Source organism: Brienomyrus brachyistius, unplaced genomic scaffold (assembly GCF_023856365.1).
Source record: "Brienomyrus brachyistius isolate T26 unplaced genomic scaffold, BBRACH_0.4 scaffold138, whole genome shotgun sequence".
Classification (NCBI taxonomy): domain Eukaryota; kingdom Metazoa; phylum Chordata; class Actinopteri; order Osteoglossiformes; family Mormyridae; genus Brienomyrus; species Brienomyrus brachyistius.
Window position 1 is genome coordinate 53,731 of NW_026042413.1, and position 25,555 is coordinate 79,285.

Below are 25,555 nucleotides of genomic sequence, written 5' to 3' on the forward strand. Positions count from 1 at the left end.
TTTTATACTGTCACAGATTACTGCCAGATACAGTTATAAGTATTGAGACAGCATCACACTTTGTGTTGTTTTTATTCTCTTGTGGCTTTAGATGTGACAGAAAACAACATCTAGCTTTACATACAGAACAATAATGTGACCAAGGCACTAATGCCAGTATATTGGTTCCTCCTGACCCCATCAAAGTGTCCTTGAGCAAGACACTGAACCCCAAATTGCTCCCAGTGAGCAGGTAGGCGCCTTGAATGGCAGCCAACACCACCGGTGTATGAATGCATGTATGAATGGGTGAATGTGAGGCATACAATGTATATCGCTTTGAGTACTTGTAGGAGTAGAAAAGCGCTATATGAATGCAGTCCATTTACCATTTATATCCATGTTAGCACCAGCTCAAAGTCAAAATAAGCAGAATTGCAGTGAAGCATCCAAACTATCCAACTATAATCTTGCATTCTGTTGGCCAGTGACAGCATGTCAACACCTTGTTTTGTAGTGATTCCTGTCTGTAGGATCCTTAATTTTATATATTTATTTATTTATTTATTTATTTTAGAGGAAAGATCTCTAATTCGGTCCAGGACAGACAGACATGAAGCAACAATTTCATCGGTTTTCAGACTGGTGGGAAAATATTTCACATATTGTTTTTCTATGGACCAGGGTGGCATTGGCACATCCACAACCCTGTTTATGTGAATGAAGACCTTGAATGAACTTTAAAATGACTTGAGTGTGTATGGGAATGTAGGCAGACTTTTCAGGAAATGAGGAGCCCTAAACCATCCATCCATTTTCCAAACCGCTTATCCTCCGCCATAATTTTGCATCAATTTTATAATTATAAGCTTTAAGTGTTACCTGTCGGTCTATTGACAAAAGTGGATTCTTGTTTCTTGTCCATAAAGATGAACAGCTTTACATGTTGGCTTTTTATCAAACTGAATCAAAACTAAAAATGTTTGAGAGCAAGTAGAACACGACTGTAAGATGTCACCTTTTTTTGTTTTGGTATGACTTCATGTCCTGCTTGTCAAATGGCTGCAGTCAGCAGACTGTAAAAGTGCCTCCATTCTTCACAGGGACAACATGTAAGTACATGATTATTCATGATCAATATGCATTGGATGGTTATGGCTGATTATATGAGTGGTGCTGCTTGTCACTGTGCTATAAATATTTTCCAGGTGCTTTCTGTGTTTTAATCTCTTGACCTGAATCTAATTGCAGTGTGATAAATGACCCCCTGGTGTTTTTTAAAACATTAACCCAATAAAAGTATAAAATATTAGTATAATCATTTACGACAGTTTTTTGCTAAATATGTTTTTAATTGTCCAGAGGGTGAGTACTTGTGTTAAAGCTCCCACTGCACAAAAAGCAATAGTGCATGATATTACATCTTGCTGGTGATCAGTGAGATTTCCCAGATTGTAATAAGCAGAACCTTTTGAGCACATTAGGATAATGCTGTTTTATCAGCAATGAAAACACTTCATGAGGTTTTCGTGTCAGTGAACAATTTAGGATTTAGTAGAATTTCACGAAAAAAAGGCACTTTTATAAGCCCACAAATTGTCACTTATGCATGTTTGTAAACCCATATTCTGCTAAAGCAGGAAAAAATCTTACTACTGTCAATTGTAATGTTGACAAGTGATTTTTGATAATACCGGGCCTCTTACAGTGGGCTGTAATAATACGTATTAGTCAATACTTACAGCCCAGCTATTGCCTGTAGAGTAAAATATGGTTCTGATGTCCTGGGTCGGTGAACATGTAATGCAGCCTTACACATAAGCAGACCATTACGTTTGCCCTGCACTCTGGAGATCTGAGACTCTGGATCCAGCTGCTGAGATTGCAGACTCCAAACCATTCAGTCGTGCCAAACACATGGATATTTAAACACACCAGGTTCAGCAGGGAGCTTCTGGTTTCCCTGTCTTCTGACATCATCATACCGCTTTCAGCACTGAGCGGATGGTCTGCTGATGTCAGAAAACGAGGACATACTCACTGCTACATCCCATGCCTGTTTCACCTTGGAAGGCTGAGCTGGAACAGTGGTCCTCCCATAAATGATGTGCTCCAGCAGGAGCAGGTCTGTTTTCACAGATGAAAACCGATCAGGCTTGGCAGGCAAACACACCATTGTAATAGCAATCCGCCGTAGCTCATGCACTGCTGCCTTCTAAAGCTGAGGTGGTTCATTCTCATTGGTTCATTACATTTTACGCCTAAACATACCTCTGAAAAATTAAGATTTAGGAAAACCCGTTTTTGCCTTGCACTGGTAAAAAGTCAAAACGTTTCTGCTGTCGAAATAGCAAAATGGGTTTGGATACACCCATTAACAAGCTAAAAATGCTCTCGATTGTATTTGCTGAAAATAATTTTACATGTAATATTAACTTTTGCACTAATGTAACAGATTTACACATACACTGTATTAGTTCTATGTCAATTTTGTTGCCATATGACAATAAAGACTCTTATTCTTGTGGGTTGTGATGATTCCCGTTAGTGAGCTGTGCCCCTTCTGAGTTGTTGTAGGGTCAGAGTATTTTGAATCGGTGCATAATCTGTGTATTATTCATTCTTTTCATTTTCCATTTCAAAACCACATTGGAAAACAAAAAGACAGATGACAGCTTCATACGGCATTCATAATGCATAATACACATGGCTATAATGTGTTATGGGGTGGCATGGTGGTGCAGTGGTTAGCACTGTTGCCTCACACCTCTGGGACCCAGATTCAAGTCTCCACCTGGGTTACATGTGTGCAGAGTCTGTGCATGTTCTCCCCATGTCGTCGTGGGGTTTCCTCTGGGTACTCCAGTTTCCCCCCACAGTCCAAAAACATGCTGAGGCTAATTGGAGTTGCTAAATTGCCCGTAGGTGTGAATGTGTGCGTGAATGGTGTGTGAGTGTGCCCTGTAATGGGCTGGCCCCCCATCCTGGGTTGTTCCCTGCCTTGTGCCCATTGCTCCCGGGATAGGCTCTGGACCCCCGCGACCAAGTAGGATAATGGATGGATGTATTATACCTTTTTCTAAACATGTATATACTCATGTTTATAATACTTTTTCAATGTACAATAGAAAATAAAGTCTATCTGCATTTTCAATGATGTCAGGAAATTGCTGCGTTGTACTATTATTCACTTCATTTAGCAAAGCAGTAGCAACATGCTAATTTCTCCAAGAAACATTAAAAACTGTCAAAATACAACCACGAACAAATGAGTTATATAAGAAAATGTTATGGTCTTTTGATATTATTTTTGCCCAATTTCTGAAATCCCATTCACTTTCCTCTTAGGCTTTTTGCCTAGGGAAACATATGATCTAAAATGTTAGCAAACTACCTACAAAATGACATCAGACTTGCGCTTTCTATTAGTCATACCTCCACTCCATACCCAGAAGCAGGATCTGGTCTGCACAAGTTCAAAAGTCAGTATCAGGAATGCAAAGACTGTACTTGTGATCTAGGCATGACTGGTCTGCTAACTTGCCTTCCAAGAACGAAATTGGGGCGCAATGAATAATGGGATTGTTCTCCTTTGGCAAGGATGCATCCAATGTATCCTTGACGTTTGGGGTGGAGCAAGATCAACATTTACCGTCCTCATGTACTTGTGTTTTTAGTCTTCAAACTGGTCTTCAGCAATGGAAGATGAGGTAAAACAGGTACATGAGCACACAAGTACAGTCAAGTATACATAGTACATTTTACCAAGTGTGCGCAGAATTGAATACCTGTTTACGACACTGCCTGATCTGCCTAACTAAAACTAACAGTACACTCACACAGGCAGAGCAGAAGCAGAATTCAAACCCCCCAACCGTTCAGCTGTGTGCCATCGTGCCGCCTTTCACCATTAATAGTTGGTAAAATATGTTGATGCTTCCAGCAATTAAAAAGGCCAATAGGATGCATGGTTATCTCTCTAGTTGTGTGGATTTTAAGTCAAGGGAGGTGATGCTAAGATTATACAGTGCCTTGGTAAGATCTCACCTAGAATATTGCATGCAGGTTTGGCCACCTTAAAAAGGACATTGATGCCTTAGAAAGGGTTCAATGCAGGGTTATAAGAATGATTCCTGGTCTTATAAGCAGAGGGTAGCTGAGCTGAATCTTTTCAGCTTGAGCAAAGGAGAGTAAGGGGAGACATCCATCCATTTTCCAAACCGCTTATCCTACTGGGTCGCGGGGGGTCCAGAGCCTATCCCAGAAGCAATGTGCATGAGGCAGGGAACAACCCAGGATGGGGGGCCAGCCCATCACAGGGCACACTCACACAACATTCACTTACACATGCACTCTTACAGGCAATTTAGTAACTCCAATTAGCCTCAGCATGTCTTTGGGCTGTGGGGGGAAACTGGAGTACCCGGAGGAAACCCCACGACGACATGGGGAGAACATGCAAACTCCACACACATGTGACCCAGGCGGAGACTTTAACCCGGGTCCCAGAGGTGTGAGGCAACAGCGCTAACCACTGCACCACCATGCCGCCTTTGAGGTAAAACAAAAACATTAAATTCACCAGTCACCTTATTACAGTTTGCATTATAGTACATAATTGAACAGTGGCCTACAGGATGTACACACACATGTGCATTGAGACCACTGTCCACCTCGGATATCATGAAGTAGCTCTTGATCTCTTTTTCAGTGGCAGTGGGCAGATACCCGTCTTCCCTGAATTCCTGTGCTTTTTGAAATAGCTGCCAAAAGACATTTTTTCTTTTTGCTCCCTCCCTTGCATCATCACCTGATCCAGTTTCTGCAGCCATCGGGTGGCTGAAGCAGGTGAGGGTCCTGGGGTAGGGCTGTCTTCCTCTGTCCCCACAGCCATAAGTTCTCTCGCAGCTGCCGGCGTAATGGCTTCAATCCTGTCGTCGTTATTAAAGCGATTTTTAATCAAACCCAATAGCTTGTCCACACAGTCCTCTGTGTATTTGGAGTTCAAATACTCTAGAATAGTTTGTTTGATCTTTTTGGTCAGGTCTGTGTCATCAGACTTCAGCACCAGGACATCAGATTTCAGCACCAGAACATCAGAGTTGAACAAGGCCAGCACAGGTTTTAAGTAAGAAACTGTAACAAGTTGCTCACCTGAAAGAGCATCTGTGAACTCCAGAAGAGGGCCTAGTGCTTTACTTCCTGCTTCCAGCACCTCAACATCTTGCCATGTTGGGACAAGATGCCTGTGCTTTTTGTCTGCAGTCAAAAGACGACGAATGGCTTTTTCTTGTTCAATAAATCTCTCTCTCATGTGCTGTCTTGACCCCCATCTTGTTTATGACTCGGTGATAAGTTTATGCACTGCAAGTTTGAGTTTCTATATATATAATATATATACAGTATATATAGTGTAATGTAATGTATTTTATATATTAAATAATTATATTTTAGTCATCTACAGCTTTACTTATCAGGTCTTTTTGTATTTTTAAACGTCATAATAAATAAGATAAATACACTGCATTTTATAGAGGAACCCTAAATTACTCACCAATAGCAATATGAAGCCTATGCCCAAAACAAGGTAGCCTCTTTCAGTAGGGGTGTAACGATATAGTCAGCTCACGAGACGAGGCGAGACACGATATTGGATTCACGAGAAGGAGACGAGACTATATTTCAACAATATTTTAAGGAAAACTTCAAAGAGGAAATTATTACTAGAAACCAGCCTTTCATTTGATTAATTTGAAAGACAAAAAATGCAAAATACTGCAGATGTATGGTGAAATGTTTTAAACAATCACCATCATTATATGCAGTAAAGAACAGAACAAATATCTATCACCATAAATATTTCACCACAAACTCAAATGACAGGCTTCTCTCGTATGACTACTCAACTGAACATAAAATAGAATATAAATAAAACAACATAAATAACAAACATACATTTTTTATGTTTTCTTCACCGGTGCAGTGGATTTAAGTAATGAGCTATGATGGTGCTGGAAATGGCTTTGCACGGTAGTAGCGTTAGCCGCTGTGTACAGCATTATTTTCCTACAATGCTTACAGATGGTTCGTGTTTTGTCTGTCGCCTTTTCGCGTTTACATATTTCGTCGGGTAGCCGAACTGCTGCCGCGCAAAAGATTTCAAAGCGTCTGGACCGTCTGCTGCGGTAATTTTGTCAGACGCCGACATGCTTACAGCAGCTGATTTGCAGCACCTTTACTAGACCACTTTTCACTCCGACGAGAAATCTCGTCATGCTGTAATATCGCGAGATCTCGTGACGCGAACTCGTTACACTCCTGTCTTCCGGTTACTAATCCGTACCTACGTAGGGCAGTGATAATGTTTGCCCCGATGTCTGTTGTCGTGTAAACCATGCTGTCTTCTCGCAGTGACCATGATGCCAGCGCATCTTTCAGTCCTTGTGCAATGATATCGCCAGTGTGATCTTCTGGGAAGTAGGATATTTGCGAACAGAAGCTTTGCAGTTGCCGGTGTTCGTCAATGAAATGCACCGTCAGGGAGAGGTATGGCTCGGATGTTCGGCTTGACCATAAATCTGTTGTTGTGGCAAACTGAAACCTTTTGCAGTTTATGCGTCAGAGTTTGACGACACGAATCATACAATTTAGGCAGAGCTGTTTGACTGAAATATTTTCGGCCAGGCAGTGTGCACCTTGGTTCTAAAGTATCCAAAAGTTGTTTAAAACCATCTCTCTCAAGCACTTTGTAGTGTTGCCAGAAATGTAGTAAGGCGCTCGAATAAGCAGGCCGGAGCATATACGAATGCGTTAGAACAAAATGCTGTTTACTTAACAAGCATTACATCGAAATAATCAAGGTAGCACAGGAGCAAGCATGTTCGTATACGTCTCACTCTTATTCACACTTCTTCTCTCTCTTCTCTCATCCTACGGTCTCTGCCTTTTAACACTGCCACCTAATGTTCTGAGGTTGTAATAAGTCAGTGAACATAACATCTCTCTCTGTAAAAGAATACACTCTCTATACAAAGTGAATGCAAACAGGAAAACGTAGTAATTAAATGTAATGAATTGAAATGTAAATTGAAAAGATGAGAGGCATTCCAAATTTTTCCATCACTCAGCCAGAAAGAATTTGGACCTATCCTCTTCCTCACGGTTGTAGGGGAAGTAAATCTGGGATGAGCTTTAGGGACGTGATGAGGCTTCCTTATCCTCACTCTCTCTCCTGGTCGAAAAGAAGGCATGCGTGCGCCACGTTTAGCATCAGTGTAATGCTGCATGTTATTCTGATGTCTCTGAACTGCACGACGAGCAGAAACATCCAGCGGAGACATGGCAGACGGCAGAGGAAGAATATCCAATTTGGTGCGCATTTTCCTACCATAAAGTAGTTCATATGGTGAGGTGGAAGTTGCGGCATGTGGCGTTGCACGATACACCTGGAGCCAGTTCATAACAGTCTCATTCCATGGTTGAGACTGTTGATTGGCGGTTTGAATGCAGCTTCTCAGGGCACGATGGAATCTCTCGACAGCTCCGTTAGCAGCTGGATAGTAGACTGATGTTCTGCTATGGGAGATGCCATAGGTGTGCAGGAATGATGCAAAAGCTGCAGAGGTGAACTGTGGACCATTGTCTGTGACAATGTTCTCTGGGTTACCATGACGACAGAAAATAGATGTCAGGAAGTGAATAACATCTTCAGTAGTGGCGGTATGTGAAAAGGCAACTTCTGGCCACTTTGAATAATAATCTGTCAGCGTGATAGCGTATCTACAAGCAGCAACTGCAGTGTCAAAGGGTCCAGCAATATCAAGGCCAAGTTTCTTCCATGGTCCATCAGGCAGTGGGACTGGTTGCAAAGGAGCAGGGTGAGTAGAAGCTGTTTTATCATTAACCTGGCAGAGTATACATGAAGCAATGCAAGACTGAACTTGTGAGTCCATCTTTGGCCACCAGTAGAGGTCGCGCAGACGTTGTTTTGTGCGGACAATTCCTTGATGACTCTCATGTGCAAGCATGATCAGTGTGTGTCGTAAGGAGAGTGGCACGATGAGTCTTGAGCCTCTGAGGATGTAGTTATCCTTAACGGAGAGCTCATCTCTGATCTTATAGTATAGGGCTAGTACACCACTTACTGATTTAACGGATGGAAGCCAACCACTTTCAATTTGTGAACGCAGAGCTGACAGTTCAGGACAAGTAGAACAAGCAGAGTTGAAGTCAACCACCGGAAGGGAGCTTAGGACAGCAGAAATATGTGCCACCATCTCGGGTTCTGAATCTGAAATAGAGTCAGGAGGCGCAGGCAGGGGAAGGCGCGAGAGACAATCAGCCGTATAGTTCTGGGAGCCTGGTCGATAGACAACATCATAGTCAAAACAGAGCAGGCGTGCAGACCAGCGGGCAACCCGCATACCAGCCTGACCGATTCCCTTTGTGCTGAGCAGTGTTGTCAATGCCTGGTGATCTGTGCGGAGAGTAAAACGACGTCCCCACAGGTATGTTCTCCATTTTTCTGTAGCCCACACACAAGCAAGTGCTTCTTTTTCAACAGTCGAGTATTTCCTCTCCGTTTCAGTCAGTGTGCGGGAAGCGAAAGCCACAGGCTTCTCTGTGCCATCAGGTTGTACTTGTGCAAAGACAGCTCCAAGTCCATAGTCACTTGCATCTGTGGAAATTACCGGTCGTAGAGAAGGGTTAAAAAGAGCAAGCGCAGGACTGTTCACAAGAAGTTGCTTAACTTCCTCAAAGCTGCTTTGTGCTGCAGGAGACCATGTAAATGTGTCTTTTTCACTGACACAGGCACGCATAGGAGCCACAACCGTCGCAAAGTTAGGCAGAAACTTTGAATACCAGGACACTAGGCCCAGAAACGATCTCAGGGCAACAGCGTCAGATGGAGGAGGGGCTTTCAGGACAGCATTAATGTGTTCTTGGTCAGGAAGAATGCCATCTACAGTAATGACATGACCTAGGAAGCATAGGGAGGTTTTCCTGAAGTGACATTTGTTCTCATTGAGAACCAATCCAGCCTCCTTCAGCTTTTGGAGGACAGCGTTGAGGTTCTGGTCATGCTCAACAGGGGAGTTGCCATAGACAATAAGGTCATCCAAATAATTTTGAACACCTGGAAGACCGTTGAGAATGTCAGCCATCATTTTCTGGAAGGCTGAGGGGGCTGATGCGAGGCCATAAGGAACTCTGCAGAATCGGAACAGACCATCATGTGTGATGAATGCTGTAAGGTCTCTGCTATCTACATGAAGAGGCAACTGGTAGTATGCATTAGCCAGATTGATTGTAGAAAACACCTTTGCACCTTGTAAATTTGCAAGCAGTTCATCCACATGAGGTAGAGGGTAGCAATCTGTGACCACAGCCTTGTTTGGTTCACGGAGATCTGTGCACATTCGTATTCCACCAGTTTTCCGTCCTGTAACTACAATAGGCGAAACCCAAGGTGATGCATCAATTTTCTCAATCACACCAGCTTTCAGCAAGCGGTCTTTTGATTTGCCAGAACCATGTTAGCAGCGTTGTCGTGCACACATGCCATTACTTTTTCAGAGCTTAACAGCCACTTTTCTGTTACATATTTCAGGTAGTTGCCAATGTTCACAGCTGTGTGTCTTTCCTCGAAACCTCGCGTCTCTAATACTGTGCTGTGAATTTTCCATTCATTTATGTAATGACAGGTTAGCGTCATATACGATTCGGTGGTTAGCGAAGTCCACGAGTCCGTAGTTATTGCCAACCGCGCTGGCTTCGACAGACTGTCTTTTAGTGAACAAGCGCATTTTTCGTATAGAGCGTTAATCCTTGCAGTGACCGTTTTGCGCGATGGGACAGTATAGTGGGGCTCAACGTAATTCATTAAACGTTTAAAACCTTCAACAAAAGTAATAGGCAGCAAGTCTTCTGCTGTCATTTCTGCTATTAACTGCGTCATCTTCTCTGCCCTGCCTTTGTCGCATTTCTGTCTGATGGTGAAATCTCTTATGCTCGTCTGACTGCTGCTAGTGGCATCGGTATCATCTGCCTTTTTGTGTTTATGTGCAAGATGATAACGCATCGTTGTAGACGAGTGTGGCGCTGCACATCTTGCACTTGACTGTTTTTTCGGCAAGTTTTTCAAAGTGTTGCCAGACATCGCTGCGCACTTTAGAAGCCATTTTTGCTCTGTTCTCCGGTCTTGTCTCTAGACCGCAATTTCTCACAGCCGTAACCAATCAAATATCAGACTACCGCCCAAATACCAGCATAACCAATCAGAAAGAATGAAAGTAGTTTAATTTTAAAAAATGCATTTTTAGAGCCAATCGATCGTCATTTTCATGCTCTATCGTCGCTGATGGGTTCGAGTAATCGATTAATCGAGTACTCGTGCACATCCCTATTGTATACCGAGCCTGTATTCTGCTTGCCACTTAACTTTATTGGCCATATCCATCCATTTTCCAATCCGCTTATCCTACTGGGTCGCGGGGGGTCCGGAGCCTATCCCGGTAGCAATGGGCACGAGGCAGGGAACAACCCAGGATGGGGGGCCAGCCCATCGCAGGGCACACTCCCACACCATTCATGCACACATTCACACCTACGGGCAATTTAGCAACTCCAATTAGCCTCAGCATGTTTTTGGACTGTGGGGGGAAAAAGGAGTACCCGGAAAAAACCCCATGAAGACATGGGGAGAACGATACAAAGCAGGACAAAACTGGATAATATGTGGTCAGTGGTGGATAAAGTGCAGTAACAGCTGTACAGTGCAGCTGCCGTGGAAATGACTGTTACAGGGGATGCAAAAGCTGCAGGTTTGAATTGTTTGGGGAATGAAGCTGTTCATGAATCTGCTAGTCAGTGTTTGTGGATGGTGGTCAGAGTCCTGGATTATAGACTGAACCTTGTTACTGTGGCAGTTAAAGTACAGCTGGTCAATGGAGGGCAGTTCAGTGCGAATGATGTTCTTAACAGACTTCACAATGTACTGCCTTCCTGTCATGTGGCTCCACCATACCATAGTACTACTGTAAGAACTATGGATGTAACGATACATTCAACTCACCATTTGATACGATTCACGATTCTGAGTTCACGATACGATTTTCTCATTTTTTGCAGAATGAGCTGCAGACAAATATATTCAAAAATATTCTTATATTTATCTTTCTGAACTGTTGACACTGTTGTGAACAGTGCAACTGAATTTGATTAAAATACTGTTAAAAAATCCCAAATCAAAATAAGTAAATAATAAAAAAATAAATAAATAAATAAAATAAATAAGCTAAGGCAGCTTTTTAGCGTGCTTTGCCCTTTTAATAATCTTCGCTCGGCTCACGGTGGTGCCAGTGGACCTGTTTGTGTATGTTATCAGTCTTTTACAATGTTTGCATGCAGTTTATGTCTTGTCTGTGCTTTTCTCGCCGTTTCCTCATTGTTTGTGATCACCGCAAAGCTAATATGCTGCCACACCGCCAATTGAAGCTCGGGCGGTGCGTCCATCCATCCATTTTCTGAAACCACTTAATCCCAACTGGGGTTGCGGGGGAGACCGGAGCCTATCCCGGGAACAAGGGGTGCAGACAGGAACTAGGCGGTCACCTACACAGCACAGGGCGCACACACTCACACAACTACAGGGCCAATTTAGACTCACCAGTCAACCTATCCTGCATGCTTTTGGACCGTGGGAGGAACCTGGAGCCCCCGGCGAAAATGGGGAGAGCATGCAAACTCCACACAGAAAGGGCCCTGGACCGAAGCCAGGACCGAAGCCAGCACTAACCACTGTGCCGTCCTCAGTTTCAAATTCATTCGCCATCTCGCCAAAACCAAAAACTGACGTACGATGTCGACGTGATACGCAGTGACATCTGACGTCAAACTCGCGTTGTGAAATCAAATGTAATATTACACCAGTTTTTCTGTTAAAGTACTGTGAAGTACTCCTACAATAGTGATTCATTTTCCACATCAGCCGGTTTAAATCGTCATACATTTGCACCGATTTTTAACTGATTTGTGATTCATCGTTACATGCATGTTCAAGCTGCAAGCTGCATGTTCCTTACATTTTTTTATCAGCACCAGCACCGTGAGGTTTGGCCTGGACTGGATCCTGTCCTGCACGGTTGAAGGCATGTTGACTGATGGTCAGTCCGTGTTCTGTTGGATCCCACAGAAAGGAAATGGGAATCCCATTTGGATCGGATGCTGACAGTTGAAAAAAAACTCATGTCTGTGTGTTATGAAAGAATATCAATAAATGTTTCCGAAAGGGGCTGACTCATTTGGTAATTATTTACGGCTTATGTTATGGCTGCCAATTTACAGTCTTTACTGAAGTCTGACTTCTTTCGAGTCACCTTTAATATAGATTGGACACTCTCTATGCAATGTGCAATACTTACATAGATGGTAAATGTTTACCTGCTTGCACAGATGGATGATTAGGTAATTAGTGTGTGTGTGTGTGTGTGTGTGTGTGTGTGTGTGTGTGTGTGTGTGTGTGTTCAATCACATGTATGTCCAAGGTCCATAGTAAATAATATACACTGATCAAGAGATGCCCGAAAGTGGATAAAAGAGGACATTAGTGGGTGTATCACTTAGTGTAACGCGTGCAGGAAAATGAGCAGAACTGCAAGCCATATAATGACCCTTGTCTAGCTCCTAATACAGTATGCATACAGTGATGTATATACAATGGACAGCTACTATGAGCAGATAGCACAGTACAGGTGCTTATAAGATCTGTATGCTATTTCCATCCATCCATCCATTGTCCAAACCGCTTATCCTACTGGGTCGTGGGGGGTCTGGAGCCTATCCCGGAAGCAATGGGCACGAGGCAGGGAACAACCCAGGATGGGGAGCCAGCCCATCACAGGGCACACTCACACACCATTCACCATTCACACTCGGCTCTTTTTCTGGTGTGTGTGTTTAAATAAAAAAAAAAAAAAAAAATTCTGCACTTTCTTAACGGAGTTTTCAGACAGATGGTATTCATAGCCTGGGTCCTTATTGAGCTAGCATCGGAAATTCATCGCAGAGTCTCAAAGCACTTATGTAAGTTGCTCTGGCTAAGGGCATCTGCCAAATGCTGTAAATGTAAACTCACACATGCATACCTACGGGCAATTTAGTAACTCCAGTTAGCCTCAGCATATTCTCAGCATATTCTTGGACTGCGGGAGGAAACCCCACGACGACATGGGGAGAACATGCAAACTCCACACCCATGTGACCCAGGCGGAGACTCGAACCCGGGTCCCAGACGTGTGAGGCAACAGTGCTAACCACTGCACCACCATGCCGCCCCCTGTATGCTATTTTATTCTATAAAAAGAAACTTACTGTACTGTACAATAAAGTATTTCACCACTGCTTCTTCCTCAGCTCCCACTGTTTGCTAGCACATGCCTCTTTTGATTTCTTCACAGTGCAATTTGTGCTTTATTTTTTTCGTGAAATGTAACTGCAGTATCTAAGTGCTGTGGTTTAATATGTGCATTATTATTTTAGTACTGTGTATACTGTCCTTAATGTCTTGCCTCTCTCGTATAACTTGAGATACGCCCAAATTGACTTGCAACAAGTGGTCCTGGTTCCAAATGCGATGGATACCTGTATTTTATATGCTGTAGTGTGCTGGGTGTCAGACATTGCAATGCACCTTGCTTTGATCTTGACCCGTTAGATCAGAGGGAGGTAATCTTATCCAGAAAGGGCCACTGTGTATGATGGTTTTCACTGCAACTCTCTGAACAGCGAGCCTAACGGTTATCCCAATACCTTGATCTTGCTAACATATTTAAATGTGTACCTATTCAGGAATAGAGTGGTGAAGGCATTCAGAGGAGGACTGATGATTATCAGAGGGAACAAAGGGGCTGGGTACTTGTCAGTATCCAGTAGAACCACCAGACTCCTACACTGAATGGTTCTGGATGTGGCACAGACGTTAATCCCTCTGTATTAGGGGATCCGTCTCCAGTTTGTACTCTTCTAGTTAATAGGTAGATTATCAGACAGATTTTCGCCCTAGTCCAGTACTCATTGACAGCCTAATACACCGTGTTTCAATTTGTCTTGATAGTCAATACATGTCACAGGATGTACATTACTCTGATGGGCAGGCCCTCTTACACATGATGGAAATTGCAATACCTATTTTTGGCCACGAGATGGGAGCAAGAAAATAGAAAAATTATTTTCCCATGGTTTACTAGCAGCTTTTAAATGTTAATTCTTCATTCTAATAATTTGACTTGGTCCAATGTATTTTTAATACAAACAATTACCACACAAAGCTGCTAGTAGACCGATCACTCAGTCCGATAACCTAAAGTAATAAGTCATAATCCTCTTCATACGTTGCAGTAATGGGAATGAAATCTCATTGTGTCGACATTGTGTGTCGTCCAATTTTTCATTATTATTACATTTAGTCAGAATAATATCTTATTTAGGATTTAATTTGCAATCTTCTGGCCTGAAATATTTTCCTACTACACTGAAGACTCTCTCAGCCTGTGCAGAGAAAGCTGCAGCCAAAGGGTTGGCATCCTTTTATAAACATTGGCTCAGGTATCAGTGACATTATGTGAAGCTTTCATGGCAGGAATAGGCACTAGTTTGACTTTTGATGCAGGAAAAGTGTTTGGGACGTTTCTTAGGTTAGAAACTGCAGTCACTGCAGCCAACACTGACGTTTAAGGAGAGACACTCAGTTCTTCCTATGAGCAGATCCACCATGGTGCACAAAATGACAACAATGTTAATGTGTTTATGTATAATTCATATTTAAATAATAGACTGTATAGTTAAAAGCTACACCTACAGTACGTATATGAACTTGAATTTGAATCCAAACCCTTTTTCGTTCTTCTTTAAATTCAAATATGAATTTCAATGCCACAACCTGTTTTCAACCACAATTCAAATTTAATTCAGATTAACAAAATGAACTGAAATTCAAGTTCATATGCGTATTTCAAAATCCTGAATTTTAAGATACATATTTGACTATTTCATTCTCAAATCAGTTCTGAAATCATTTTATTCATTTTAAAATAAAATGATTTATTTTAAATCATGCATTTTTGTTCAGAGTGAATACACACTGACTGCTCAGATAAATAACGTCAAAAATAATTTTCTTTTGTTGCTTAAGATATTTGCACAGTCCTATACATTTTTTCTATGTTATTTGTTTTAAAGAGGCTGCAATGTGTAACATTAACATCTCTATAAAGAGAAGGTTAGGCTTTTGGCTGAAGATTACTGACAGCAAGCAAAATGCAACAAATTGTATAATAATAATAATAATAAAAATAATAATAAATTATTTTTGTTTGTTGTTTAGAAAAACATTTATGGAACAAAGCAGACAATAAGGTATCTTTGCTAATTTTATATTGAGAAACAACTCAACTGTCAAAAATATTTTACAGGGAATAATCTTACTGACATTATAATAAATCAAATATGAAAATAGCTGGAATCTCATTTACCTGTGATTATGACAAAGGTTCCATTCCCAAAAGTGACCTCATGAAGAAACACAGCAGCACAATAATACACTGCAGAATCTGATGGCTCCACGTTAGAAATAGTGAGGTTAAAACTCCCCTCTGCATTCAGTAAGGAGTAACGTTTTATGCTTTTATATTCCTTGTAAAATTCACCAGGTACGTAGAGAAGTGCTTTCGCCATGGGCTGGGGCTTCTGACCAGCAGCTTGTTTGAACCAAGCAACATAAGAAACATCTTCTGGACAGAAGCATGTCAGGGTCACACTGTCTCCAAGCTGAACCCTCATCAGGTGACTGGGCTGAACAACATCTGTAGTCAGTGCAGTGTCTGCAAAAACAGAAAAACAAAAAAATCATAATCAAATAAGACATATAATAGTAATCTAAATAACTATTAACTATGATGAAGATTAAATGGCCAAATTCCACTGATCACATCATACCAGAAATGAAAATATTAAAATCCAAAAATAATTTATAATTTATATTTTAGGGCCTTACTAATGAAAAGGAGAAGACCAAAGAGTCTGAACATCTTTGTGCTTCCACTGTTTAGAATAAACTGCTCTGATGCTAAGTGAGAGATCATGGTCGTGATCGGGATGAAAGGGCAGGAAACAGAGATGTACAAGACACACATCAGGCTGATCTGTTTGGCTATTCACATGGGAATTTAAGTAACAGTGAAAAAGCATCCTAATGTGCACTTACATGACGTTTATTAATTTACTCCTTAACATCCAGTTAAAATGAGAACAATTATTAAGATAAACATTAAGAGAACAATTAAGATAAACAGGAGCAGATACTGAGCATATAAAGTTCTTTGTACAGAGTGCTGAGACACTGTGGGAGAGCATTTGCTAATCATCTCTCTCAGACAAGCTCAGCACAGTATGAGTCTGTTATCAATCTGATATTAGACAGTCTCTCATACAGTAATAATAATTGATACTTTACTGGTCCCTGTGGAGAAATTGTCTTAATTTCTCCCTCAACTTGCTCTCTTTTTTTTAGAGTAAACAGAGTAAGTTGTCTGCGAAGGGCAGCCACCCGTAGTGATGCCCAGTGAGCTGGGGGTTAAAGGCCTCGCTCAAGGACCCAGAGACGTGCTGTGGCTGGGTTTGAACCAGCGACCATCTGATTACAAGCTCACAGGCATTATATCTTCTAATCACACTTAAAAGGCAGATTAAATGTTCTTTCCACCATGCAAACCGAACGTAAATTGTAGCTTTACTGCTTACATTTACATTCACACATTTGCATTTAAAACAAGCATTTTAAGTGGTGTACATGATAGTAAATAGTGAATCAGTTTATTTGCCACTCTACACATTACATTGGCGCCCATTATAAGGAACTGTACAGCGTCATTCCAGTTCCTCAGTTGCTTTGATGCATTTCTGGAATCACCCTTAACATCTGCAAAACTGTAAGTGCATTTCCCAAAACAATTCGTGCAAACAGCACCACACAGATGGACTGTCTACAAAAAAGTCATAGAGGCCACCAGCAGCCCGCATACCACACCGTAAGGCCGTATGTTAGGATGCTCTCTATGGCAGAGCAGTAGGAGGCCACCAGCAGCCCGCATACCACACCGTAAGGCCGTATGTTAGGATGATCTCCATGGCAGAGCGGTAGGAGGCCACCAGCAGCCCGCATACCACACCGTAAGGCCGTATGTTAGGATGCTCTCTATGGCAGAGCAGTAGGAGGCCACCAGCAGCCCGCAAACCAAACCGTAAGGCAGGATGTTCGCAGCCCGCACCCAGAATAATAAGCAAACTGTGCAGAATTTGGTTTTGTTATGGTGTTTGTCATTCAATATTAATGGTGCTTTTATTCTGAAAGATAATTTGTTGAAATCAAGACACGTTGCAAAATGCTGCCTGTAAGTGGAGTTACACGGCTGTCTATAGAGGTAAAAATATTACTGTAGGCATGAAATAATGCCGCCTCTAAGCAAAGAGTTTAAGACATCGTGGCCTTGACGGCCTTTCATAATATAACTCCACGTAAAGCAGCATTTTGCAGTGTGGTAACTAGTAATGGTAGTTTGTAAATCCTTTCATATCTTCCCACAATGAAGATAATTGACTGAGAACTGTGTGTCTGGTCAGACTGCACTGTGATGTGCTTAGTGAAGCTGCAGTTGTATTATAGTGCATATAACCTGCTTTGGCAATGTAGTATTGCCACTGCTTTGCTATATTATCACTAATATTTATCTTTTACTTAGTCTCGACCACAACTTGTAATTGACTGACAGCCACCAACATCCTATTAATCTTATTATTCTGAATTAAAAATTGGGTTATTAAATAAGAATAGCCTGCTATGAAATAGCTCAAGCCCCCCTCCCTCCAGGCCAAGAATGTTTTTTTCTTTATGGCCCAACTCAAAATAATGTCATCTGCAGAAATACAGAGCATTTGTAATTTATCTGTATTTTAGATGGTAGATGATGGGCTGGGTGACGTCGTGGCTGGACGACTTGCAGTGTAGCTTGTTATCTGTGCGTTCTGGGCAGGCTGCTGACTTCTGATTACTTTTGGCATTTGGTTCGATGTTACGTCATTTCTAGGTGTGTCGGTGCCCAGTATGAAGCTAATCGCCGCATTATAGGTATGAAAAGAAGACAGAATAGCAAAAATATTGAGGCAGAATTAATTCAACAAAGTATCAAAAATATTATTCAAGAAAATGAATCACCTCTTGAGACTGAAGGCACCTGTATTTGCACAAACGAGCCTCGTCAAAAAGAAATGCATTACTGTCGTGTTTAAATGAAATAGTAGTAAGTGTCACATTTGTGATATTTTACAGGAGGATGTTTATCTTAACTTTAACTGTAAAATATCATAATAAACAAGAAATGTGAGTTTTTAGTCTGCTTAAACAAGACAACCGATGTTACAGCGAGCGGACGCTGCTGCCGCGCAGGAGAAGTGAAGCGACATTGCCTTTAAAATGAGAGATTACATTCCATGGCAGGGGGACAGTTTACAGCACGACACCAGCATTAGGCAGCAGGATGGGTGGGTTAGATGATCTCCCAGACTGAAAGGGATTCTGGGGACTCAGGGGACAGTGTCGCCCTGAGGGACTGAGGGCCACGTCAGAGGGGGCCTGATGTAGAGGGGCCCGGACAAGGGATGGCTGGTATAGAAGAGCCAGGTGTGGAGGTGCCACATATTGAGGAACCCTGGTGATCACACTACAGGGGGCCAAATGTTGGTGGGCCAAGAGGAAGTGGCTGGGGAGTAGAAAGCACAGGTGTTTGGGAGATGGGTAGACTACAGAGATTTATGCACCCCGGGATTCCCTCAAGTGCCTCTCAGATCTAGGATAGCCCATACTCGGTCCTCCCCAGGAGTGAGAGGAGGTAAACTGGTGCTCCCCCAGCCCTCCTCTCCTGCTCCCTCCAGAGAGCTGCAGCCCTCCTTTTGGTGATGCTGACATCGTCCCTGCACTTCCCGCTCACACGCTCTGCCATGCGGCAGCAGCCATGGCCCACAGAATGTATCTTTTTCTTTGATCTCTTGCTATTTTCCTGGCATATTTTTGTGTTTTGCTAACATGCATCATAGTACAGGAAACGTACCCCAGAGCAGGACTGTAGACTAAACCATTTTCAGGAAGGGTAGGTGTGCTTGGGGTGAAAAATAACTTTAAATTAATTGATGAGATATATTAATTTTATCTGTATTATTTTGAATAAATACAGCCCCCGCCCCCCCCCCCCCAAATTTATGCCTGACCCACAAACCCACACACTGTCCACGGATGAGAACAGCGCAGACCCTGCACAGTCAAGGTTGGCAACTCCTTCCAATTTTATAGCCCAAACCACAAGTAAAAGATACCCAAAATCAGACCCTTCATAAACTTTTCTATCTCCAAAAATACTCCATAATGCTGCTTAAAATTAAGCAATGCAAGCACAAGTTAAAGCTCTTTTCTTTGTAATGAATAAGGAAAGAAATAGTTTTGGATAAAGAAATGAATTAGTCTTTTTTTTCATGTGAGCATCCTCCTGCAGCATTTAAATATGGAAAAGTGGCTGATGGATGGACCTGTATTAAATTTGGGTGGGCCTGAGTGAAGCTCATTACCCTAAATAATACAGCCATGACTGTGGTGTTCTACCTAAAGAGCACCACTAGAGGGAGCTCACACATTCTGTCGTACTTGCCACAGTAACAGCAGTGATGTGTAGGAACAGAGTTAGAAGCCGGTAATACATATAAAAAATGTAATTTCATTAATCTGAATGGGTGGGCCCAACAGAGCTCACCCTGGCCTATCTATAGCTCCGCCTCTGCACCAGTCCATCTCTTTGCAGTCCAAATCGTACGTCTACCAAACTGGACAGAAAATTTACAACCATTCTGTTTTGGTGGTCAGATTTAAGGAATGTCACATTAGTAAATTCACGTTCTACATGAACATCTGAAATTGACAGAGACAAAATCGGCAGTACAAGCAGACCAATGTCTTTGAAACTTTTTCCTTCAGCACCCTCATACTGCAAAACCTCAGTCCAAAATTCTCCATGTTGGTCTTCTCTTTGAAACTGCAACAGGAGAGCTCTCTCCACTGGTTTTATAATTCACGAAGGGAACAGGAAAGGCCCTCTTTTGGTAGGCTGCCTACTGCAGGCTCTCTTACCCGGGGATGAATCATCTCCAGCTTACTCAAGTGACTCTGGAAATTGCATATGATACTGTGTCTGGAAGCAGTCCATGCTGCGCTTAGGAATGATGTCTCTTCTAGTGTCTAGTGCCATAGTCTAAATTCCTAGCAAAAAAAAAAGCTGCCAGAAAAGTATTGCAAAATTGCTGTTAATCACTGTAGAACCCCCAGCTCCATGGGTGTCCCTACAGGTGGCTGCCCTTTGCTGCCAGGCTTGCTGTCACCTTTGTCTGTGCCCGTGTGTCAAGTAGAGCAAGATGGGGTAGGTGAAAAGAGAATTTCCCCAAGGGGAGTAACAAAGTATCTTCATTTCATTTAGAAAATAATTACAAAATGTCTTTTACAGGTTTTGTCGTATGTAAATTACAGCAACTATCTTTTTAAACAGAAAAATAAAAATTAACTGTAATATGGTTTAAAAATTTATCTTGCATTTTACTCAAATTACAGAAGTTACCTTTTCAGCTGGAATTGGCAATAAGTACTATTAATACTTCACAATACTGTATGTTGTTGTAGAATAGAAGTTAATTTTTATTTTTTACATTAGCAACTATGCAATCTATGCATATTGTTAAGTGGTTTAAATGAGACTATGAATAAAATGACAGCCTGAGACAGAGACCCACACAGAACAAACTCACATTAACAGGAAAGATGACATTAACATGAAAATGAGTTGCAACAAAGTCAAGTGTTTTTAAAACTGACCATATTCTAGATTAAAGGCTCAATCTGAAATCAGGACCTGAGACAGAAATCTATTAAGAACAACATGACATTAATGTTAGAATAATGTTATGATATTTTTTGCTGGTCTGTGTTAATGTAATACAACAACTCTGTTCTAATAGCTCCTTGTTACTTTAATGCTGCATGTGTGTGTAATTTATAGCAAGTTAGGCAAGCTACAGATTCAACCATTAAACTGCATTTTCATTCCACATTTTTTGACAGTTCTGTCCAAAAACATATTCCACCAAATCAGCCGTAACAAATTCCAATAACTTCAACCTTCAAATGTATTAAAGTTGATCTTTTTCAGTGTGTTCCTAAATCTTACGGTATAAGCAAAAGGTATAAATAAAAGATTAAGAACAATTTCCATTCGAATAGTGGAGAAGAGTCCTCATCTTTTGTACATGTGTCATGCTCAGAGTCCATCAATCGCCTGAGGAGAGAGGAGACGTGAGGATTGACTGAGTTGTTCTTCTCAGGCATCGTCCCACTTCTTTGGTTTACAGTCTTCATGCTGCTGCTTGGATTGATTCCAATGAAACAGTTGAAACCGCAAAATCACATGAATAAAACTTACGCTGACCCTCACTGAAGCGGCCTGGTATCTGTTTCATACCTCACTTCACAACACACAGGACTTTTTTTTAACAATTTAAAGGCACAAGTTATTTTACGTCATGGCCAACCCACGTTTGCTAGTTTAATGGCAGAAAAATAGTCAAAGCCAGGTGCCTGGTCCACAAGGGTTGTACTCAGTCACTGGTGTATTTAGGGTGTAAACATGCTATAAACTAATTTTTTCAAACAATTTCTTTAAGAGCTACATGCGCTTGCACCTTGGTGAATTGCTATTATAATGGTGGATTTGCCAGGTAGAAGAAAAGAATAGAGGTCTGCATTCCCGTGGAACCGATGGCAATAAAGTGCGATCAAAAGTTTCATTTTTGAATGTGGGAGCATGGGGGGGGAGATAAGTGATATGTTTACAGGAAAAAAGAATTAAAACAAATGTATTTTTTTGTTATCAAACAATTATTTATTTGCATGAGTGAATAGAAAATTACATTAACTCCCTATAACGCCACATGTATCATATTTAAGACCTCTACGTCAGTAATACGATTATCCCTTTCCTCAAAAACCTGTTGTATATAGTCATATACCTGTATTCTGCCCTCTGGTGGATGACCTATGTAGTTCAGATGGAAAACGTCTTTTTTTTTTCAAGAATCACTGACGGCTGCAAACACGTTGTAGCCGGCAGGATTTTCATGGGATAAGAAGTCCTATTTTGGGAACAGTTACAGTAAGCGCAATGTAGCGAAAATTAATTATATTTCAAAATGAGTCTTTATTAGTGTGAACTAACTAATAATAACTTAATATATCATGAAATATTTTATAGAAAAACGTGCTGAAAATGTGTGTATCAAATATGATACTATGGGTATGAAAATATATTATATTTGTCAGTGCATCAGGTGTTGTTTTAGTCAATTTCTTGATTAAATTTTATACCATAATACAAACAACAATTAATATATAACCGGTACGAGTAGCGACCATATAGCTGAAAAGGGGACCTTTATTTTGATACCCCGAGGGGATTTTTATGATGATATGGGGCGCGGTATTCCATCAGATTTATACCCGCGTAATCTCGCGATTCGAATCGAAGTACTGTTTGGTCTTGGAGGTTTCTTGGGAAGAGGGAGTGCGGCAAGTAGCCTAGTCTTCCTCTGGATAAGGCGGACCACTCTTCGTGAAGTTTTGGGGCATTGATGGTGAGGGACGAACGCATTTGCCCAAAGGCACAAGGGGGTGAAGTCGTGTATCCAGAACAAGATTGTTTGCAAAGACAAGGTATGGGTTTTATCTTTTTCCTAACATAGTTAATTGCTATTGAGTCGGACATAGTTTTAATTATTGACTGACGCGATGGTAATATATAAAAGAGCGACCGGAGGTGAAAACCTGATCGGCTGGTGTGAGTGCGGGTCCTCTGGAGGTAGATAAACGCTTTTGCTGTGTGGGGTACATGTTGGTTTTATGTTTATTATGAGGAATGGAGTGTGGGTTTTGTAATTTCTGTTTTGGCATTTGCAGGAAACCGCAACCTTTGGGGAAAGTTGTACCCACTGTTTCTCTTCCCCTCTTTTAGGGCGCAACGTATATACTGCCTTTGTAAAATTATCTGCGAACGATACACATGTATAACTCCGCTGAGACCGTGGACTTTCTCGGGTGACTCTGTCCGTACCCTCTAGCAGGCTGTCCCTGGGCTTATTAGTTGGAGCCTGGGACCAGTGCTCTGACGACCCCAGTGTGCGTATTGGAGTGGATTTGCTGTGCGCTGTCGGTATTGGTTTTTATTTTGTTCTGCAGTGAGGACTATTTTGTTGTTTTGAGTATATGGTATTTTGATTTGTTTAAACCAGGGGTGCTAATCGAGCAATAGGGTCCCAGCCTGCTGTGAGGATATCTCTGGCTGCCCAGTGGCGCGGGCCGGGGTTTTAAACTACCTACTGGGGGATATACTTCACCAGTGGAAACATCAACCAGGTCACCGGGAGTTATTGAACCCTCCCCTTTTTGTTGTGATTGTTAATAAAACCAATAAATACTTTTATGATCCAGCCCTAATCTCTCCTGTGTGCTCGCTTTGGATACCGCTTGATTAGGGGGGTACTCGCTCAAGGTCACAAATATAATACTCAATTTAAACTTGATTATTTCTTCCAGTATTCGTTTTGAGAATTTGACGTTTATGCTGTTTTGTCTTGTTTGTCTGTTTTGTCCATGCGGGGCGACGGAACACCAGCCCGTGTGATTCACTTTTACTCTCGCACCATGTTTTGTCTTGTTTATAAAGAATTACGGCAGGATAGCTGTGCAGAGTCTTTATTGAATGACACGGAGTATATGTTGTACTCCGTACAGGCAGGTAGAACTACTCCGACTGACTCTCAGCGAGTATGCATAAACAGATCACGTGTGCATTAACCAATCAACATAAAGCTTCTATTTAACACGTACACATCATTTAAATAATCAATTCTATGTCTAACAAATTATGCAATATTTTCTGCACGAATATTACACACTCTATGCAGGATTTTGTATTGTATTAACTGTAAACTGGAATTTCTAATCAGTTTATAGGTTTTTAAACATATCTTAGACCAGAAATTGTGGTCCCAGCTGACTGATAGATCTTCCACCCATGTTGCAATGAGTCATCCATTTTAGAAAGTGTCCTGTATATTTTAGACAGTAATTTGGGGGGTTTCAGATTAAGGAATTCTGCCACACTTTGCGGTATTTGTAATTTGATTTGATTAGACCTTATTTTTTTTTTTTTACTATAGATTTAACTTGTTGATATTCTAAAAATCTATTCTTGCTAATCCCATATTGTTTAATATGTCAAAGGGAATAAAGTCTATTCCTTCAAATATATGTTCCAAGTATTTATTACCTTTACAACTCCAATCTGGGAAGTTTATCAATTATTGTTTAGTAGTACGTCAGGGTTGTTCCAGATGGGAGTACGCTTGCATGGGATTAATGAAGACTCAGTCATTTTTAGAAACTCCCAGCACGCTGTCAGAAAAGAGCTGATACTGATGCTTTTGAAGCATTCCTGTCGTTTTGATGTTTGAGCTAATGAATGGTAGATCCGAAATCTCTATCTTATTGCATAATGCCTGTTCTACGTCTGGCCAAGGCTCATCTAAGAGGGTATGTTTTAACCACCCTGAGATGTTTTGGAGCCTGTTGGCTAAGAAATAGTGGTGAAAATTAGGCCGATCTATTCCTCCTTTGTCCTTAGTCCTTTGCAGTGTTTCTAAGCTAATACGTGGGGGTTTATCTTTCCAGAGGAATTTAGAGATGGCGGAGTCCAGAGATCTAAACCAGTCAGGTGATGGTTTACTCGGGATCGTTGCAAATAAATAATTAGTTCTTGGCAAAGCCATCATTTTTATTGAGGTGACCCTTCCCATAAGTTATATGGGTACGGACTTCCACCTGACCAGATCATCCGCTACTTTATTTAAAAGTGGGAAATGGTTTAGTTTAGTTAAATCTGCCAGCCTAGGTGTAACATTAATACCTAAATATTTTATATCTCCAGACGGCAGTGGAGTGGGAGAATTATTCTGGAAGGAGCAATTAATTGGAAGAACTGTAGATTTTAACCAATTTATCGAATAATCTGAGACTCTTGAGAAAGAGTTTATTAATGTAATCACCTCAGAAAGAGTGGTTTGTGAATGCTGGAGAAAAAGTAACACATCATCCACATAAAGACTTACCTTATGTTCTACATTCCTGCGTTTAATGCCTTTAATCACTGTAGCCTGTCTAATTGCTGCTGCTAGTGGTTCAATAAAAATCGCAGACACTGAGGGGGATAGAGGACATCCCTGCCTGGTGCCCCTCTTCAGACTGACCAAACATCCTCCAGTTTCTTTCGTCCTGACACATGCTGTTGGGGAACGATGTAATATTTTTAACCAGTTTATGAAAGAGTTTCCGAAACCAAATTTGCATAAAGCTGCAAATAAAAAATTCCAGTTACTGTAA

At 41.4% G+C, this 25,555-nt stretch overlaps 1 long non-coding RNA gene across 1 annotated transcript; it reads left to right on the forward strand.

Annotated features, from left to right (window-relative positions):
- The first annotated feature begins 978 nt into the window (after nucleotides 1-978).
- Nucleotides 979-5,276, forward strand: LOC125727955 (uncharacterized). Its single transcript, XR_007388886.1, has 3 exons — nucleotides 979-1,091; nucleotides 4,691-4,827; nucleotides 5,024-5,276. It is a non-coding gene; the product is annotated as an uncharacterized LOC125727955 (long non-coding RNA).
- The last annotated feature ends 20,279 nt before the right edge of the window (nucleotides 5,277-25,555 follow it).